At 40.9% G+C, this 15,471-nt stretch overlaps 4 non-coding genes across 4 annotated transcripts; all 4 read left to right on the plus strand.

Annotated features, from left to right (window-relative positions):
- Positions 1 to 10,444: 10,444 nt before the first annotated feature.
- LOC135013334 (U1 spliceosomal RNA) lies at positions 10,445 to 10,608 on the plus strand. The gene has a single exon (XR_010212013.1). It is a non-coding gene; the product is annotated as a U1 spliceosomal RNA (small nuclear RNA).
- Positions 10,609 to 10,760: 152 nt separating this feature from the next.
- LOC135013566 (U1 spliceosomal RNA) lies at positions 10,761 to 10,923 on the plus strand. The gene has a single exon (XR_010212231.1). It is a non-coding gene; the product is annotated as a U1 spliceosomal RNA (small nuclear RNA).
- A 674-nt stretch (positions 10,924 to 11,597) lies between these two features.
- On the plus strand, positions 11,598 to 11,761 carry LOC135013368 (U1 spliceosomal RNA). The gene has a single exon (XR_010212047.1). It is a non-coding gene; the product is annotated as a U1 spliceosomal RNA (small nuclear RNA).
- A 150-nt stretch (positions 11,762 to 11,911) lies between these two features.
- On the plus strand, positions 11,912 to 12,075 carry LOC135013451 (U1 spliceosomal RNA). The gene has a single exon (XR_010212122.1). It is a non-coding gene; the product is annotated as a U1 spliceosomal RNA (small nuclear RNA).
- Positions 12,076 to 15,471: the final 3,396 nt, after the last annotated feature.

A 15,471-nucleotide genomic window follows, 5' to 3' on the forward strand; every position in this document is an offset into this window, starting at 1 on the left:
AACAAATTAGTTAGCATAAAAATAAAGCCAGAAAATGAAGAGCTGTTTAATCACTCAATTGGATTTTTCTGCCAGCATATTTCTTTTTCTCTGCAACCCACTGCTAAATTGTGCTTCCTAGCTGTTTTTATAAAATTACTGAATCAAATCTAACTCTGATTACATCAGAGAAGGCCAGGTACCCTACACCATAACAGGGGGTTTGAAATTTTGACTTGTCTACTTAAAGATCACCAAAATCTGATAACAAGGTCAATTAAGTCCCTGGGTGGGATTGAACCACCAACCTTTTGGTTAATAGCCTTACACACTAACTGATTGCGCCACAGCGACACTTTGCAAAAGTACATACTGACAAAGGCTAATAAGCATTCATCTAGAACGATTCCTAGAAACATTTTAAAAAGTCAATAATGTGGAGAGTTTTTGTAAGATGTTTCTTCCATCAACCAATGAAGAAACACATTGGTACTTTCCCATGATGAGTGAGTGCTTCAGGATCTCTTGCACTTACATGTGCAGCAGAGTACTGTAATGGAAGCATGCTGGGTCCATAACCCAGAGGTAGGCAGATTGAAACTATCCTCTGCTATATGCAATTTTTTTTGTTAATTAAAGTAATCCAAAACTGGGATTGATATTTTTGCTCTTTTATTTTTACTTAAAGTACAATAACTTTTACCATTTTAATTTGTTTTAATAGTATATTGACAGTATTGTTTTCTTTCAAAAATCCAATTAATTTTCTTTACCCGATTATTAAAATGGTAATTGACAAAAACAAACTACATTGTCACCAGAAGAGCAATACAAAATGTACAAGTGATATATTAAAATCATCTTTCCAGCTTGAATTTCAATGATGCATTGGGGCAACGATTTTGTGAGAAACATCTTCACCCTTAAATAAAGATTTTCTTAATTCCTTACCTGTGTGCTAATTAGATATCACCTTGTTTTCACATTAAACAGACTTCCACATGAGAAAACAGCAAAGATGCAGTGGCGTTAATGTTTCCTGGTGTCAACCTGTATTATTTCCGTAGATATTGAAATGAGGATGCATCTTGCTGCCTTTCCAATGAAGCAAGTTTAATTTAGTAATAGGTGAAAAACCATCCCTACAAAGATGTTAATCAGATACTTGGCTTTGTGGACACTTTTCAGAGAACAAATTTGTTATCATAAAAATAAATCCAGAAAATGAAGAGCTGTTTAATCACTCAATTGGATTTTTCTGCCAGCATTTTTCTTTTTCTCTGCAACCCACTGCTAAATTGTGCTTCCTAGCTGATTTTTTATAAAATCACTTAAACAAATCTAACTCTGATTACATCAGAGAAGGCCAGGTACCCTACACCATAAGAGGGGGTTTGCAATTTTGACTTGTCTACTTAAATATCACCAAAATCTGATCACAAGGTCAATTACGTCCCTGGGTGGGATTGAACCACCAACCTTTTGATTAATAGCTGAACACACTAACCGATTGCGCCACAGAGACACTTTGCAAAAAGTACATACTGACAAAGACTAATAAGCATTCATCTAGAACGTTTCCTAGAAAAACTTTAAAAAGTCAATAATCTGGAGAGTTTTTGTAAGATGTTTCTTCCAGCAACCAATGAAGAAACACATTGGTACTTTCGCATGATGAGTGAGTGCTTCAGGATCTCTTGCACTTACATGTGCAGCAGAGTACTGCAATGGAAGCATGCTGGGCCCATAACCCAGAGGTAGGCAGATTGAAACTATCCTTTGCTATATGCATTTTTTTTTTGTTCATTAAAGTAATCCAAAACTGGGATTGATATTTTAGCTTTTATTTTTACTTAAAGTACAATAACTTTTACCATTTTAATTTGTTTTAATAGTATATTGACAGTATTGTTTTCTTTCAAAAATCCACTTAATTTTCTTTACCCTATTATTAAAATGGTAATTGACAAAAACAAACTACATTGTCACCAGAAGAGCAATACAAAATGTACAAGTGATATATTAAAATCATCTTTCCAGCTTGAATTTCAATGATGCATTGGGGCAACGATTTTGTGAGAAACATCTTCACCCTTAAATAAAGATTTTCTTAATTCCTTACCTGTGTGCTAATTAGATATCACCTTGTTTTCACATTAAACAGACTTCCACATGAGAAAACAGCAAAGATGCAGAGGCGTTAATGTTTCCTGGTGTCAACCTGTATTATTTCCGTAGATATTGAAATGAGGATGCATCTTGCTGCCTTTCCAATGAAGCAAGTTTAATTTAGTAATAGGTGAAAAAACATCCCTACAAAGATGTTAATCAGATACTTGGCTTTGTGGACACTTTTCAGAGAACAAATTTGTTATCATAAAAATAAAGCCAGAAAATGAAGAGCTGTTTAATCACTCAATTGGATTTTTCTGCCAGCATTTTTCTTTTTCTCTGCAACCCACTGCTAAATTGTGCTTCCTAGCTGTTTTTTTATAAAATCACTTAATCAAATCTGATTACATCAGAGAAGGCCAGGTACCCTACACCATAAGAGGGGGTTTGCAATTTTGACTTGTCTACTTAAATATCACCAAAATCTGATTACAAGGTCAATTACGTCCCTGGGTGGGATTGAACCACCAACCTTTTGATTCATAGCTGAACACACTATCCGATTGCGCCACAGAGACACTTTGCGAAAAGTACATACTGACAAAGATTAATAAGCATTCATCTAGAACGTTTCCTAGAAAAACTTTAAAAAGTCAATAATCTGGAGAGTTTTTGTAAGATGTTTCTTCCAGCAACCAATGAAGAAACACATTGGTACTTTCGCATGATGAGTGAGTGCTTCAGGATCTCTTGCACTTACATGTGCAGCAGAGTACTGCAATGGAAGCATGCTGGGCCCATAACCCAGAGGTAGGCAGATTGAAACTATCCTTTGCTATATGCATTTTTTTTTTGTTCATTAAAGTAATCCAAAACTGGGGTTGATATTTTAGCTTTTATTTTTACTTAAAGTACAATAACTTTTACCATTTTAATTTGTTTTAGTGCAAATGGCATATCAGCAGTCAGCACTAACTGGTGACATGCCATTTGTACAAGTAAGCCATGTGTGACTAATATATAAACATACTTTATTAAATAACACCTCAAACTATCATACCCAGGATTCAAACCTATAACCTGTTGAATTCTAATCAAACACCCTACCCATGGAGCTACTTGATCCTGCATCTTTTCTAACCTCCAAAAACAGATTCAGTTGCATTTTCCAGCGTGTTTTGTTTGCGCCTTTGCAAATGTCTTACATCGACAAACTTATTTAGTACTATTTTGCAAATAGGGTTACATTGTCGCAACATTGTGTTCCCTAATTGCTTGATTTTTTAAATGCAACAATGCAGACACCTGATAATTGCTCTGTGGAGTCTTATTTTGTGTTTTGTGTTTAGTCTTTAGATCTGAATTTGAATGTACTTGTGAACTAACTTAATTTCCTACTTCTAAATTCATTCCTAAATTCACTACTTACATGAATCCTGTAGTTGGGCATTTTGGGACTTCGATTGTGGGCATTGTTTTGTGTCCAGACCAGCAGCAGGTGGTGTGCATTTGCTGGAAAGGCATCGAAGACCTCCGATATGCTGCATCTCCTGATGTGTGTCTCCCTCAAGTGGCTGTCAGCAAATGCCTGCTAGACACCCCATTCCAAGCTGATTGTGACATCATGGAACATGCATCATAGAACAGGCATGCTAAAACATGGGTCTTCAACCTGCGACCCTCCAGCTGCTGTGGAACTACACATCCCAGCATGCCCTGCCTCAGTTTTAGCATACCTTAATAGCAAAACTGTGGCAGGGCATGCTGGGATGTGTAGTTTCACAGCAGCTGGAGGGCCACAGGATGAAGACCCATGTGCTAGAGCCAAGCCGCAGGTACATTGAATGCTAGCAAGCTGAATATTTAAATCCTTTTTGTTCCGCAGCATTCCAATGCGGAAGATTCCATGGAACCAGAGATCCTTCCATTGAGAAGGACATGCTGCCTGGATGACTACACTGTGCAAATTAAATCACGGAGCCAGTTGGCTTGTGGGTGGCTCTGGTGACTGGGTGGTTGGGTGGGTGGTGTGTCGGAAGTGGAGCGCATGCAAATGATTGTGTATCATCCAGCTAGTGAGAGAGAAAACTCATGCAGGAGTGTGCCTGCTTGTCAGTGGGTTATGCACCTTGCCAGACGTTAAATCTACATAGAGCAGCTGGAGGGGACAAGAGCAGGTTTGCAAAATATAGATAGAAGAGCATATATGCTGGCGCATTCTCCATGATTGTGTCAGCTTATGTTTTGGTGCACTGCACTTTCCTCCACTAAGTTTTAGCCATTTTTGTTAAGCTCAAGTGTAGTTGCTTCTCGGCCTTTTGGCTGTGATCTTGTATCGTGGTTGAAGGGTCTGCTGGAGGGAGGGATTGTTTTCTTCATTGGCGAAAGACCAAAGATATTCCAGGATGGAAGGCTTGGGAACACTATCTGTTTTTCAGTTGTGGAAGAGCACAGAGGTCGGATTGGACTACATTCTATAGTAAAGGATATCTTTCTATTTATTGACCCTCCCCTTATATGTGTCTGTGTTACAATAAAGCTTCGGTTTTGTGAATCCCTCACCCTCTTACACTCCACACCCATAGCCTTATTAACTGTTGTATTATTGTATAGTTTAAATGTATAGTGCAGTTCATGATTTATAGTGTAGACTGGCCTGTGCTGTAGTTCTTGAACTGTACTATACCGTCAGCATTTGTATTGTGTTTTGGCTGTGCTGCAACACTGTATTTATGTGTGCAATGTTTATGTATGTTTTTTTTTATGTCAATAAAGACTGCTTTTTCAAGCCAATATCTGAAAACAATCAATGTTTATCTTTGATGGCAATAAAAGTGGTATGATATTTGATGCTTTTGAAATCCAATATCTGATATGTCCCCTATCTGGGAACCATATATTAAATGGCTTTTCAGAAAAGGGAGATGGGAGAAGAGCTTTCAGTACTTGTAGGACCGATGCACATAAAGAAGCAAAAAAACATACATAAACATTACACACATAAGTACCGCGTTGCGGCACAGCCAAAACACAATAGAAATGCTGATGGTATAGTACAGTTCAAGAACTACAGCACAGGCCAGCCTACACTATAAATCATGAACTGCACTATACATTTAAACTGTACAATAATACAACAGTTAATAAGGCTATGGGTGTGGAGTGTAAGAGGGTGAGGGAATCACAAGCCCGAAGCTTTATTGAAAGACTGACACATATAAGGGGAGGATTAATAAATAGAAAGACATCCTTTACTATAGAATGTAGTCCAATCCGGTCTTTCAACTCTTCCACAATTGAAAAACGGATAGTGTTCCCAAGCCTTCCATCCTGGAATATCTTTGGTCTTTCGCCAATGAAGAAAGCAATCCCTCCCTCCAGCAGACCCTTCAACCACAATACAAGATCACAGCCAAAAGGCCGAGAAGCAACTACACTTGAGCTTAACAAAAATGGCTAAAACTTAGTGGAGGAAAGTGCAGTGCACCAAAACATAAGCTGACACAATCATGGAGAATGCGCCAGCATATATGCTCTTCTATCTATATTTTGCAAACATGCTCTTGTCCCCTCCAGCTGCTCTATGTAGATTTAACGTCTGGCAAGGTGCATAACCCACTGACAAGCAGGTACACTCCTGCATGAGTTTTCACTCTCACTAGCTGGATGATACACAATCATTTGCATGTGCTCCACCTCCGACACACCACCCACCCAACCACCCAGTCACCAGAGCCACCCACAAACCAACTGGCTCCGTGATTTAATTTGCACAGTGTAGTCATCCAGGCAGCATGTCCTTCTCAATGGAAGGATCTCTGGTTCCATGGAATCTTCCGCATTGGAATGCTGCGGAACAAAAAGGATTTAAATATTCAGCTTGCTAGCATTCAATGTACCTGCGGCTTGGCTCTAGCACATGGGTCTTCATCCTGTGGCCCTCCAGCTGCTGTGAAACTACACATCCCAGCATGCCCTGCCACAGTTTTGCTATAAGGTATGCTAAAACTGAGGCAGGGCATGCTGGGATGTGTAGTTCCACAGCAGCTGGAGGGTCGCAGGTTGAAGACCCATGTTTTAGCATGCCTGTTCTATGATGCATGTTCCGTGATGTCACAATCAGCTTGGAATGGGGTGTCTAGCAGGCATTTGCTGACAGCCACTTGAGGGAGACACACATCAGGAGATGCAGCATATCGGAGGTCTTCGATGCCTTTCCAGCAAATGCACACCACCTGCTGCTGGTCTGGACACAAAACAATGCCCACAATCGAAGTCCCAAAATGCCCAACTACAGGATTCATGTAAGTAGTGAATTTAGGAATGAATTTAGAAGTAGGAAATTAAGTTAGTTCACAAGTACATTCAAATTCAGATCTAAAGTCTAGGTAGGCCTCACGTCCTGGCAGCCGCCAGCATTTAAAAATGCCTTGATTAGAGGTACGGAATTAAATGTAGATAAGAAGTAGACACAAAATAAGACTCCGCAGAGCAGTTATCAGGTGTTTTTATCAATTGTTGCATTTAAAAAATCAAGCAATTAGGGAACACAATGTTGCAACAATGTAACCCTATTTGCAAAATAGTACTAAATAAGTTTGTCGATGTAAGACATTTGCAAAGGCGCATCCAAAACACGCTGGAAAATGCTACTGAATCTGTTTTTGGAGGCTAGAATAGGAAATGTGCATCGGTCCTACAAGTACTGAAAGCTCTTCTCCCATCTCCCTTTTCTGAAAAGCCATTTAATATATGGTTCCCAGATAGGGGACATATCAGATATTGCCTTTCAAAAGCAGCAAATATCATACCACTTCTATTGCCATCAAAGATAAACATTGATTGTTTTCAGATATTGGATTGAAAAAGCAGTCTTTATTGACATAAAGAAGCAAAAAAACATACATAAACATTACACACATAAGTACTGTGTTGCAGCACAGCCAAAACACAATACAAATGCTGTCGGTATAGTACAGTTCAAGAACTACAGCACAGGTCAGCCTACACTATAAATCATGAACTGCACTATACATTTAAACAATACAATAGTTAATAAGGCTATGGGTGTGGAGTGTAAGAGGGTGACGGAATCACAAGCCCAAAGCTTTATTGAAAGACAGACACATATAAAGGGAGGATTAATAAATACAAAGATACCCTTTACTATAGAATGTAGTCCAATCCGGTCTTTCAACTCTTCCACAACTGAAAAACGGATAGTGTTCCCAAGCCTTCCATCCTGGAATATCTTCAGTCTCTCGCCAATGAAGAAAACAATCCCTCCAGCAGACTCTTCAACCACAATACAATATCACAGCCAAAAGAGCGAGAAGCAACTACACTTGCGTTTAAACAAAATGGCTAAAACTTAGTGAAAGTGCAGTGCACCAAAACATAAGCTGACACAATCATGGAGAATGCGCCAGCATATATGCTCTTCTGTCTATATTTTCCAAACCTGCTCTTGTCCCCTCCAGTTGCTCCATGTAGATTTGACGTCTGGCAAGGTGCATAACTCACTGACAAGCAGGCACACTCCTGCATGAGTTTTCTCTCTCACTAGCTGGATGATACACATTCATTTGCATGTGCTCCACCTCCGACACACCGCCCACCCAACCACCCAGTCACCAGAGCCACCCACAAGCCAACTGGCTCCGTGATTTAATTTGCACAGTGCAGTCATCCAGGCAGCATGTCCTTCTCAATGGAATAATCTCTGGTTCCATGGAATCTTCCGCATTGGAATGCTGCGGAACAAAAAGGATTTAAACATTCAGCTTGCTAGCATTCAATGTACCTGCGGTTTGGTTCTAGCACATGGGTCTTCATCCTGTTGCCCTCCAGCTGCTGTGAAACTACACATCCCAGCATGCCCTGCTACAGTTTTGCTTTTAAGGTATGCTAAAACTGAGGCAGGGCATGCTGGGATATGTAGTTCCACAGCAGCTGGAGGGTCGCAGGTTTGAAGACCCATGTTCTAGCATGCCTGTTCTATGATGCATGTTCCGTGATGTCACAATCAGCTTGGAATGGGGTGTCTAGCATGCATTTGCTGACAGCCACTTGAGGCAGACACACATCAGGAGATGCAGCATATCGGAGGTCTTCGATGCCTTTCCAGCAAATGCACACCACCAGCTGCTGGTCTGGACACAAAACAATGCCCACAATTGAAGGCTCATAATGCCCAACTACAGGATTAATGTAAGTAGTGAATTTAGGAATGAATTTAGAAGTAGGAAATTAAGTTAGTTCACAAGTACATTCAAATTCAGATCTAAAGACTAGGTAGGCCTCACGTCCTGGCAGCACCCAGCATTTAAAAATGCCTTGATTATAGGTAGGGAATTAAATGTAGATAAGAAGTAGACACAAAAGAAGACTCCACAGAGCAATTATCAGGTGTCTTTATCAATTTTTGCATTTAAAAAATCAAGCAATTAGGGAACACAATGTTGCGACAATGTAACCCTATTTGCAAAATAGTACTAAATAAGTTTGTCGATGTAAGACATTTGCAAAGGCGCAAACAAAACACGCTGGAAAATGCAACTGAATCTGTTTTTGGAGGTTAGAATAGATGCAGGATCAAGTAGCTCAATGGGTAGGGTGTTTGATTAGAATTTAACAGGTTATAGGTTTGAATCCTGGGTATGATAGTTTGAGGTGTTATTTAATAAAGTATGTTTATATATTAGTCACACATGGCTTACTTGTACAAATGGCATGTCACCAGTTAGTGCTGACTGCTGATATGCCATTTACACAAACATGCCATGTGTGACTGTATATGCATTTAAGGAGGGCACCCCTGCAAAACCACAAACCATTGAGTGTCAAGTATACTAGATATATCTTCATATCTCATGTGCTTTCTCTGAGACCAATCTTGTTATGCCCCTTCCCCACAAGGCATGCGCCTTTTGTCCATATTGCAAAAATGGGGGGGAGGGCATATAATTCTCTGTCACAGGGCACCAAAAAGTCTAGTTATGGCTCTGGTATGCATTATGTAATCTGGCAGACCATCTCTCCAACACTGGCTGGTTGGAATAGAAATCCGGTTATCTATGTGAGCAAATGACCATCAACGATTTACTCTCAAACACTAAAAAATGGACAAAAATGGTCCCCTAAACAAATTGGTTAAATTTTGGGTTTAACCAATTTGTGTAATGACCATTTTTGACCACTTTTCTAGTGTTTGGGAGCAAATGGTTAATTGACATTTGCTCCTATACATTACCAGATTTTCATTCCATCCATCCAGACTGGATAGATAGCCTGACAGATAATTGTGTAGTGTACGCCCAGGATAACTGTTAGTCATGCTTTATTTTATGGCGGCACATAAATGGGTGGACAGATCCAGGGCAAGCACTGCCCACTCATGCATAGTTGTCAACTGATGTGAAGTTCCAGGGGGCAATCTCAGTTATAAAGAGAAGTATCTGGAAATTGTCCCTAGTTAAAAAAAAAAATTTGATCAACTCCATTTATTTAGTATGATATCCCAGGTGATAGGATGCCGGCAGTCAGAACAACATACTTTATTAAATAACACATCTCAAACTACCATACCCAGGATTCAAACCTATAACCTGTTGAATTCTAATCAAACACCCTACCTATTGAGCTATTTGATCCTGCATAAAAATTGTGAACATTATATGAAGCTATTGGTACTTTGCAAAAAAAAAGAATCAGCATTACAACGCAGCAGATCCATGCAGTTTGCAGCCACACACTACATGTATCTGCTCAGCCACAATGCTGATTATTTCTTCACAAAGTACAAGGTGAGCTCCAAACAGAATTCTCTAGCTTAGAATTATACCTTTCTTTGCCAAACCTAGAAGTCGGGCCCCCCACCCTGGGATCCCCCAGAGGGAGGCCTGCACCGTCATGCGGCAGGCTTGTCCGTTTTGGAAGCAGGCTGATGGGCAGCCCAGGATTGCTTCAGTCTGGGCTTGGCAGGTCTGGAAACATGAGCTTGCTTTGGGTATGCCTGACCTTGGGTACGCTTTACCTGGAGGATGAAAGGGCCAAGAAAAGTACTTTTAGCCTTCTGCGTGGTAGGAGTCATACTAGGTAGGCAAGCTGTTTTAGCAGTAGCCAGATCAGCTACAATCTTATTGAGGTCTTCTCCAAAAGGAGATTCAACTGAGGCAGCACAAGGGAACTCTCATCTGGGGACAACAACTGCAGGGAGAACACATATTTTCAGATGAACATGGTAGGGCAGAAGGCTGCCTAATACTGAAGCACCCCCAAACAACAAATCAAATGCAACTTACTTGACAGAGATGTGCCTGAGCAACGGCCCTCCCCAGCCCTATCCCAAATCATACTTATTTTGCATAGGAGATACCATGGTCATGAAGATTGTTCTCCCAGGGTTAGGTTCATTCATTGCATTCTGGGTATGCTGACCCCTGTGATTTCCCCAAATGTGGGAAACTCGACTGCATTATTTGTGGTAGTGGGGGACTGTGTTTGTGCTTTCCTCTGGTCAGCTCTGGTAAAATTCAGATTTCTTTGTCTCAGATCTTCCTCTAGCCTTGTTCTTCTTTCGAGAGTTCCCTTGTGCTGCCTCAGTTGGATCTCCTTCACTTGACAGGGGGGTGCCCGAGCAGCGACCCTCCCCAGCTCTAGCCCAACTCCTACTTACCTGCCAGATGAGATACTATGATCATGAAGTTGCTTCTCCCAGGGCAAGGCTCACCCATTGCACTCTGGGTGTGCTGCCCCTGCGATTTCCCCAAATGTGGGAAACTTGACTGCATAATTTGAGTTTTCCCTGGTCGGCTCTCATGTAATTCAGATCTCTTTGTCTCAGGTCTCTCTCCAGCCTAGTTTGCTGTCTGGTTCCACTTCTTTTTTCTTGAGCCCCTCCCTTCTATACCCTTGTGCACTATCCTGACTTCTCCTCCCGTCTGCTTACTTTGTGCCTCCCAATGCACAATGCAAACTACGGGTAGTGCTGCAGGGCCCACACCCTTTTACTTGCTTTACAGAGCAGCTCTGGAGCTGTTACAGTGCCCAGCTGCTGCAAGAAATCAGCTTGAATGCTTCAGGGGCTGGGGAATGGCCAACATGAGCCCCACACCGAAGGAGGGTGGGGGTGCTTAATGCGAACTAGGGGTCATCCAAGCACCACAAAAGGCCTCCATGCCCTGCACGCTCCTTTTCTCTTTTCATATGCAGACGAGGGTTGAAGCCAACTTTGACCCACTGCTTGGATGACATCACCATATTCAAATCCATCTGCTGCAGGCCATCCCCCAGGAATGCTTGCACTAGTTGTTGCATTTGGTTTGTTGTTTGGGGGTGCTTCAGTATTAGGCAGCCTTCTGCCACCCCATGTTCATCTGAAAATATGTGTTCTCCCTGCAGTTGTTGTCCCCAGATGAGAGTTCCCTTGTGCTGCCTCAGTTGAATCTCCTTTACTTGACAGAGATGTGCCTGAGCAGCGGCCCTCCCCAGCCCTATCCCAAATCATACTTATTTTGCATAGGAGATACTATTGTCATGAAGATTGTTTTCCCAGGGTGAGGTTCATTCATTGCATTCTGGGTATGCTGACCCCTGTGATTTCCCCAAATGTGGGAAACTCGACTGCATTATTTGTGGTAGTGGTGGACTGTGTTTGTGCTTTCCTCTGGTCAGCTCTGGTAAAGTCAGATTTCTTTGTCTCAGATCTTCCTCTAGCCTTGTTCTTCTTTTGAGAGTTCCCTTGTGCTGCCTCAGTTGGATCTCCTTCACTTGAAAGGTAGTGCCCGAGCAGCGACCCTCCCCAGCTCTAGCCCAACTCCTACTAACCTGCCAGGTGAGATACTATGATCATGAAGGTGCTTCTCCCAGGGCAAGGCTCACCCATTGCACTCTGGGTGTGCTGCCCCTTGCGATTTCCCCAAATGTGGGAAACTTGACTGCATAATTTGTGTTTCCCCTGGACGGCTCTCGTATAATTCAGATCTCTTTGTCTCAGGTCTCTCTCCAGCCTAGTATGCTGTCTGTTTCCACTTCTCTTTTCTTGAGCCCCTCCCTTCTATAACCTTGTGCACTATCCTGACTTCTCCTCCCGTCTGCTTACTTTGTGCCTTCCAATGCACAATGCAAACTACAGGTAGTGCTGCAGGGCCCACACCCTTTTACTTGCCTTACAGAGCAGCTCTGGAGCTGTTACAGTACCTAGCTGCTGCAAGAAATCAGCTTGAATGCTTCAGGGGCTGGGGCATGGCCAACATGAGCCCCACACCGAAGAAGGGTGGGGGTGTTTAATGCGAACTAGGGGTCATCCAAGCGTCGCAAAAGGCCGCCATGCCCTGCATATCCCTTTTCTCTTTTCATAAGCAGACGAGGGTTGAAGCCAACTTTGACCCACTGCTTGGATGACATCACTTGCTGCCTTTCCAATGAAGCAAGTTTAAATTTAGTAATAGGTGAAAAACCATCCCTACAAAGGTGTTAATCAGATACTTGGCTTTGTGGACACTTTTCAGAGAACAAATTAGTTAGCATAAAAATAAAGCCAGAAAATGAAGAGCTGTTTAATCACTCAATTGGATTTTTCTGCAAGCGTATTTCTTTTTCTCTGCAACCCACTGCTAAGTTGTGCTTCCTAGCTGTTCTTTTATAAAATCACTTAATCAAATCTAACTCTGATTACATCAGAGTAGGCCAGGTACCCTACACCATAAGAGGGGGTTTGAAATTTTGACTTGTCTACTTAAAGATCACCAAAATCTGATGACATGGTCAATAACATCCCTGGGTGGGATTGAACCACCAACCCTTTGGTTAATAACCAAACACACTAACCGATTGCACCACCGAGACACTTTGCAAAAGTATATACTGACAAAGGCTAATAAGCATTCATCTAGAACGTTTCCTAGAAAACTTTAAAAAGTCAATAATCTGGAGAGTTTTTGTAAGATGTTTCTTCCATCAACCAATGAAGAAACGCATTGGTACTTTCCCATGATGAGTGAGTGCTTCAGGATCTCTTGCACTTACATGTGCAGCAGAGTACTGCAATGGAAGCATGCTGGGCCCCTTAACCCAGAGGTAGGCAGATTGAAACTATCCTCTGCTATATGCATTTTTTTTTTTGTTAATTAAAGTAATCCAAAACTGGGATTGATATTTTTGCTCTTTTATTTTTACTTAAAGTACAATAACTTTTACCATTTTAATTTGTTTTAATAGTATATTGACAGTATTGTTTTCTTTCAAAAATCCACTTAATTTTCTTTACCCGATTATTAAAATGGTAATTGACAAAAACAAACTACATTGTCACCAGAAGAGCAATACAAAATGTACAAGTGATATATTAAAATCATCTTTCCAGCTTGAATTTCAATGATGCATTGGGGCAACGATTTTGTGAGAAACATCTTACCATTAAATAAAGATTTTCTTAATTCCTTACCTGTGTGCTAATTAGATATCACCTTGTTTTCACATTAAACAGACTTCCACATGAGAAAGCACAAAGGATGCAGTGGCGTTAATGTTTCCTGGTGTCAACCTGTATTATTTCAGTAGATATTGAAATGAGGATGCATCTTGCTGCCGTTCCAATGAAGCAAGTTTAATTTAGTAATAGGTTAAAAACCATCCCTACAAAGGTGTTAATCAGAAACTTGGCTTTGTGGACACTTTTCAGAGAACAAATTTGTTAGCATAAAAATAAAGCCAGAAAATGAAGAGCAGTTTAATCACTCAATTGGATTTTTTTGCCAGCATATTTCTTTTTCTCTGCAACCCACTGCTAAATTGTGCTTCCTAGCTGTTGTTATAAAATCACTGAATCAAATCTAACTCTGATTACATCAGAGAAGGCCAGGTACCCTACACCATAAGAGGGGGTTTGAAATTTTGACTTGTCTACATAAAGATCACCAAAATCTGATAACAAGGTCAATTACGTCCCTGGGTGGGATTGAACCACCAACCTTTTGGTTAATAGCCTTACACAGTAACTGATTGCGCCACAGCAACACTTTGTAAAAGTCCATACTGACAAAGGCTAATAAGCATTCATCTAGAACGATTCCTAGAAACATTTTAAAAAGTCAATAATGTGGAGAGTTTTTGTAAGATGTTTCTTCCATCAACCAATGAAGAAACACATTGGTACTTTCCCATGATGAGTGAGTGCTTCAGGATCTCTTGCACTTACATGTGCAGCAGAGTACTGTAATGGAAGCATGCTGGGTCCATAACCCAGAGGTAGGCAGATTGAAACTATCCTTTGCTATATGCATTTTTTTTTTGTTCATTAAAGTAATCCAAAACTGGGATTGATATTTTAGCTTTTATTTTTACTTAAAGTACAATAACTTTTACCATTTTAATTTGTTTTAGTGCAAATGGCATATCAGCAGTCAGCACTAACTGGTGACATGCCATTTGTACAAGTAAGCAATGTGTGACTAATATATAAACATGCTTTATTAAATAACATCTCAAACTATCATACCCAGGATTCAAACCTATAACCTGTTGAATTCTAATCAAACACCCTACCCATGGAGCTACTTGATCCTGCATCTTTTCTAACCTCCAAAAACAGATTCAGTTGCATTTTCCAGCGTGTTTTGTTTGCGCCTTTGCAAATGTCTTACATCGACAAACTTATTTAGTACTATTTTGCAAATAGGGTTACATTGTCGCAACATTGTGTTCCCTAATTGCTTGATTTTTTAAATGCAACAATTGATAAAGACACCTGATAATTGCTCTGTGGAGTCTTATTTTGTGTTTTGTGTTTAGTCTTTAGATCTGAATTTGAATGTACTTGTGAACTAACTTAATTTCCTACTTCTAAATTCATTCCTAAATTCACTACTTACATGAATCCTGTAGTTGGGCATTTTGGGACTTCGATTGTGGGCATTGTTTTGTGTCCAGACCAGCAGCAGGTGGTGTGCATTTGCTGGAAAGGCATCGAAGACCTCCGATATGCTGCATCTCCTGATGTGTGTCTCCCTCAAGTGGCTGTCAGCAAATGCCTGCTAGACACCCCATTCCAAGCTGATTGTGACATCATGGAACATGCATCATAGAACAGGCATGCTAAAACATTGGTCTTCAACCTGCGACCCTCCAGCTGCTGTGGAACTACACATCCCAGCATGCCCTGCCTCAGTTTTAGCATACCTTAATAGCAAAACTGTGGCAGGGCATGCTGGGATGTGTAGTTTCACAGCAGCTGGAGGGCCACAGGATGAAGACCCATGTGCTAGAGCCAAGCCGCAGGTACATTGAATGCTAGCAAGCTGAATATTTAAATCCTTTTTGTTCCGCAGCATTCCAATGCGGAAGATTCCATGGAACCAGAGATCCTTCCATTGAGAAGGA

This window comes from Pseudophryne corroboree, unplaced genomic scaffold (genome assembly GCF_028390025.1).
Source record: "Pseudophryne corroboree isolate aPseCor3 unplaced genomic scaffold, aPseCor3.hap2 scaffold_271, whole genome shotgun sequence".
In the NCBI taxonomy this organism is placed as follows: domain Eukaryota; kingdom Metazoa; phylum Chordata; class Amphibia; order Anura; family Myobatrachidae; genus Pseudophryne; species Pseudophryne corroboree.